Source organism: Polistes dominula, unplaced genomic scaffold (assembly GCF_049000335.1).
Source record: "Polistes dominula isolate Pdom_NZ unplaced genomic scaffold, Pdom_raw_medaka contig_338, whole genome shotgun sequence".
NCBI classification, from domain to species: domain Eukaryota; kingdom Metazoa; phylum Arthropoda; class Insecta; order Hymenoptera; family Vespidae; genus Polistes; species Polistes dominula.
Genome location: NW_028301083.1, coordinates 281,937 through 288,030, shown reverse-complemented (window position 1 = coordinate 288,030; position 6,094 = coordinate 281,937). Strand labels below are relative to the sequence as shown.

At 27.1% G+C, this 6,094-nt stretch overlaps 1 long non-coding RNA gene across 1 annotated transcript; it reads right to left on the bottom strand.

Annotated features, from left to right (window-relative positions):
* Positions 1–1,173: 1,173 nt before the first annotated feature.
* Positions 1,174–5,060, bottom strand: LOC149031299 (uncharacterized). The gene is made up of 2 exons (XR_016177856.1): positions 3,333–5,060; positions 1,174–2,653 (listed from the first exon to the last, which is right to left on the bottom strand). It is a non-coding gene; the product is annotated as an uncharacterized LOC149031299 (long non-coding RNA).
* Positions 5,061–6,094: the final 1,034 nt, after the last annotated feature.

Below are 6,094 nucleotides of genomic sequence, written 5' to 3'. Positions count from 1 at the left end.
ATAATATAATATAATATAATATAATATAATATAATATAATATAATATAATATAATATAATATAATATAATATAATATAATATAATATAATATAATATAATATAATATAATATAATATAATATAATATAATATAATATAATATAATATAATATAATATAATATAATATAATATAATATAATATAATATAATATAATATAATATAATATAATATAATATAATATAATATAATATAATATAATATAATATAATATAATATAATATAATATAATATAATATAATATAATATAATATAATATAATATAATATAATATAATATAATATAATATAATATAATATAATATAATATAATATAATATAATATAATATAATATAATATAATATAATATAATATAATATAATATAATATAATATAATATAATATAATATAATATAATATAATATAATATAATATAATATAATATAATATAATATAATATAATATAATATAATATAATATAATATAATATAATATAATATAATATAATATAATATAATATAATAAAGTGCCCTGACCACGCTTTGCTGTGGGTTTATTATACTACGTTGATTTAATATAATACTAAACTATTATATTCAATCAAACTAATATTCACTTATAAATTCAGAGATTTGGAATAAGGCGCAAAACAACATAAAATTTTTAATTTTACATAATATTGATCTATATGATTTTTATAAATTCTTAAGATTATTTTCTCCATTGTAAATGTGACCATTGGCTCTAATAGTTTTTAAGTAACTGCTGGATATTGGAAACAGTGAAGTAGAACTGCATTGCAATACACAATGTATCAAATTGCCAAACAGTTTTTGCACTGTTAAATTCACCTAAATTATGCAATGATACACATTTGATCATCAAAAAAATCATCGGAAATGTTTTCGAAACAATCAGCTTGACTGGAAAGTAGAAGGGAGAAATTGTAGTCTTGCCACGGATTCCAATTAAACCTTCAGAATCTCGAATACTATTCAAATGTCTTTAATTCTTAATTCGTTTAAATTTCACGATGATCATAAACAAGTTTCAAGGTCAAACAATGTCCATTTGCGACATTGGGCTTAGAAATTCCATGGTTATGTTTCTATTTTTAATTTATTTTTTTAATAATTAAATTAATATAATCAAACAATTTTACAATATTGTAAGATTTATTTAAATTTAAAAAATATAAGTAATTATTATAATAGAATAAATGTTTAATATAATAATAAAGAGATAGAAAAGATAAGAAAAGCAAGTAATAATAGTTGACACACTCGAATTACACTTCTTTCACTCACAGATAGTAGCACCGAATCAAGAAGGCGAAGACCGCATTCTTCGCCGCGCTTATATACACATTCACCCCACCAATGGTCCCAATCACTTCCGTCAATCATTCTCGAAATCTCCAGACTATTCCCGACCGATTAAACAAAAGACCTTTTCCCGATTTCCGGTTCGGGAATATTCGAGAGATTTCGGGGTGCACGCTCGCTTTTCTTTCTTACTGGACACACTCATATTCATACTGCTGCATGCACTCACACTTATACCCATATCGCTGCGCGCACTCACACTCATATCCATATCGCTGCGCGCACACACACTCATACCGATATCGCTGCATACTCTCACACATCTTTCACATTCATCAATTGTTTTCACGCATACCATACACTCGCACTCTTCGTCTTTCTCTCACTCTCACAATATTATATACTTAATTTCTAGTATCAAAAAACAAAGTTTTTCAAAAAAAAAAAACTTGGTTTCGTAAAAAAATTAGACAGGTAAAAAAAAATTTCTAAAGAAAATAATTAGTATAATATAAAATAGAAGTAAGTATTAATGAAATTTGTACCGTTATATTCAAAATCAAACAGTAAAATTTCAATCGATTTCACCTATTAAAATCATTGAATTATCTTTTATTGATTCTTGTTAGTATGATTCTCCGAAGGTAACATATATAATATAACAAAAATATTATTCCCATAATAAATAGAAATATATTCACTTTTAGAACAATCGATGAAAGTACTTTCACAGAAAACAATGTAATCAGTTTATCGTTGGGTTTCGAAGACGAAAATATGTAAATAGATAAGTACATATTTTTAAATTATAATATATAATTTTGTCGCGTATAATTAACGATCATTTGAGAGGTGGGTGATACCATTAATATAATTTATTTTATAAATTAATAAATATTTTAATTAACTATCGATGTATTTTAACATGTATACACGCGCGTACATACGCATGCTTACTCACGCTTACATCAGACCACACACACTCAAACACACTTAGATTAGAAGAAAATCTAACCTTTTTAACATTTCGAAGTTTACATTAAGGCTTCTACTTTCTCGCTCGGAGGAGGGATAGTAGGATTCTACTTTAGTCGCTCGAAAAAATAGGTATTTTTGTCAATTTTTTATTAGAAAACTAAGAAAGATATTGATGTAGGGTTTGTTGTGCTTCATAAATATACTTTTAAACTACATTAAAAAATTTTATTTATTTATTGTATAAGTTCTTTATACATTGGAAAGGCCCTTGAACTGAACGCCTAAAAATAGTCTAGCCTTTGCGGTGTTGTAAAAATCTTGACATCGGATTATCTGAAATGAAAAACTCGAATAGTTCTATGTTCACAAAGACTACAGCAACCGGTGGTAGCAGATTTTTTCATTTACAAGCAAAAATAACAAAATGGCGTCAGTTGAAAAAAAGTTATCAAAAAAAATCTCTTTTTTTTCTCATTTTTTCTCAAAAAAAAAAAGTTAAAATGAAAATTTTTTTATAAATCTGCTACCACCGGTTGATATATGTGTATAGATTATGTGGTAAAAATTTTAGTCGAATCGAATAGCTACTTTTGGAGATTTTTACAACACGCGGTTCAAAAATGTGATTCCGAGAAAAACGCATTTAAAGTTTTTTTAAATACTTTTTTTACCCGCGCACGGGTAGATTCGAGGGACGAAAAAGTACAGTTAAGATGCTCTGATCGTTTTGAAATTTTCAGAAAGTATTCTTAAATATATTTACCTTCGAATAATCGAAAAAAAATTTGAAAAAAAAATTACAAAGTAATTCAGCCTTAAACTATGAATCAACTATGGATTAAATCACATTTTCTGTATTCCTTTACCTCTTTTCACTTTCATTCTAACCATAGGTGTATGATTCATCTATTTTCGTATAGTTTTCTACAATTTTATTGTCATTGTCGTCGTCGTCGTCGTCGTCGTCTAGTGTAAGATAACTTATTCAAACAACGACAACAAAATTACTCACTTTGTATAATTTTTAATAATTATAATGCACGTTATTAAAACATAATAACGTAGGATTTATTAACACGTTGCCGCACACTTTTATTTGACGATCGTGCTTAGAAATACGAAGATCGGACGGTTATAGCCGTCATTTGCGGCAATGGGTTAATTGAAATAGAAGTATTTATTTAACAAAACAAATATTTACATGTTAAAGTTTAATAAAATAAGAATTAAGAGATAGAAAGCAAAAGAAAAAGTAGGTAACAATAGTTAGATACCATAAACTTGTAAATAACTGGTAATGTACTCGTATCACACTCATTCACTCGCAACTAGTCGTACCGAATCAGAAAGGCGTTCGCCGCTTCTATCCGCCGCGTTTATATACGCATTCACCCCACCAGTAGCTTAAATACTTTCCGGTTCGGGAATATTCGAGAGACTTCGGAGCGCTTACAAAACGATAACATCAGATGATATCATCTAAGCACGCTCGCTTTTCTTTTCTGCCGCACACATTCATATTCATATCGCCGTACGCACTCACACTCATATCGCCGCATGCATTCACAAATCTTTCAATATCCACTGATAGTCTCACGTGTATTATGCACTCGCACCCTTCATATTTCTCCCATCCTCACAACAATATATTTCTATATTATAAACGCCGATATATACGATAAAATATTGAATGTCTCGAGATAGTGAAAGTTCTTGTTGTTGTCATAAATCAAGAGAAAAAGAAGTCAAATAAATGAAAATAAATGAAAAAATAAGAGAAAAAAATATCATATGTGCAGATCACACATGGTAAACGTTTTTTCACACATCTTCAAAAAACCAAGTTGCGAGAGAATGAGACGAATGCATAATATCACAAGTAGGATCATTTATTATATAGTATTATTAAAATATTATTTTTCTATACTTCTACTGTATTCACTTACTACTGTAAGTTATATTATTTTTATTGGAAATTTAATGGGAATTATAGTGTATTTTTTTTTTTTTAATGTGTCCTTTATATCTTCTATTAAAAAATGTCTATAGATATTTATTACAAAAAAATATAAATAAAAACATCTGATGGACATAATTTAAATTTTATGAATCAAATACCTTGTTTGAAGAAATAAAAAAAAATGTTACAATAATTTATTTGCTTTTGAAAAATATTCTTTTTCCTTTTTTTTCTATTATTTTCTATTTGTTGTGAAGATTTCTGAATTAGAAAGTCTTTCGGACCGTCATTAACAACAAAAGAAGCCTAACATTTTTAACTTCCGTCTTTTACAAAGAACCTTTTCCAAAGAACCTTTTCCTATTTCGACCTTTCCTATTTTCTATGGTAAAGAAAAAAATAAAGAAAAACAGGTGTCTTCAAGGTTAAGAATTAGAAATTTTTCATTGCAGCTTTCCCCCACTATTTGAATGGATTTTTAATGAATTGTTCCCCCCTCTCCTAAACCTGAAAACCTATAAAAAAGGCTCTTCCTGAGGAGTTTGTAGATCAGTTCTTTTTTACTGGCAGCCTTTGCTAGCATCCACACGCGTCTCTCGACAAACGAATCGTTACAGTGTACTCTTTGTTAGTTATTATATATAGTATTAACGAATTGTTAATAGTGAAAGTTTGAGAAAATGGCCGATAATGGGATATGTAAATTATTTATTTGCCCGTAAGATGTGAACTTATATATTACCTTTCATTGATAATTTTATCAAATTATTATAAACTATCTTAACATTTTTAAATTTATTGTCCTATTTAGGAAATATTATTTGTATGTAATATGTAAAAAGTTAAAGTAAATATATATATATATATATAAACAATTCCTTTAACTGTTTACAACCGTGTAATTAAAATCAGTTAAATTTTACAAATATATGAATGCTAAGATGTCAGTTCATTTTAATCACGAAATTTTCGTTTACTTATGCTAATAAATATGTTTTTTTTGTTAGTTAGAAAAAAATCTATATTTTTAGACTTTAATTAAATACTTAATACAATTTACAAAATAAATTATAAAGTATCAAATTATTAAATTTTAATGACTTTAATATATTTACCATTCTTATATAGAGTAAATCTTAACATGTATATTTATATTAATTTCTCGTATCTATGTTGCATTTAGGCTTTTTGAAAAAGGCTGCTGCCAAGCAGGAAATAATTGCTGATTTCGTCATGACTTCCTTTATGATAGCGAAATGTGGTCACTTACGTTACAAAACGAGAAGAAATTTAGGGTTTTCGAAAATAAAATTCTTCGTAAAATTTTCGGTGCAAAACGCAACGGGGAAACGTTTAAATGGAGAAAACTTAATAACGTAGAAATACACCGATTGTAAAACAAACCGAGCATCATTAACGTCGTAAAATTTCGCTAATTCGCGATGAGCAAGTCACGTTGGGCGCATGGAGAAGAGGCAAATTGCGCAGAACGTACTGATCGGTATACCGAACGGGAAAAGACCAGAGGCAAGTAGTAAACCGAGACGTAGATGAAAGAACAATATTAGTAGGGAACTTAAAGAAATATGCTACGACGATCGCGAATGTAGGAGTCGTGCTCAGTAATGGGTATCTACACTGGCGTGATTTAGTATTTTCTGCAATGAACTTTTTAATTCCTAACTTTTAATTCTAAACTACTATTATTATTATTAAAAAATAATAATAGTAATAAAAATAGTAATTAATAAATAAGAATAATAATAAGAAGAATAATAATAATCTATTTACATATTAGAGTATACTTGGTGATA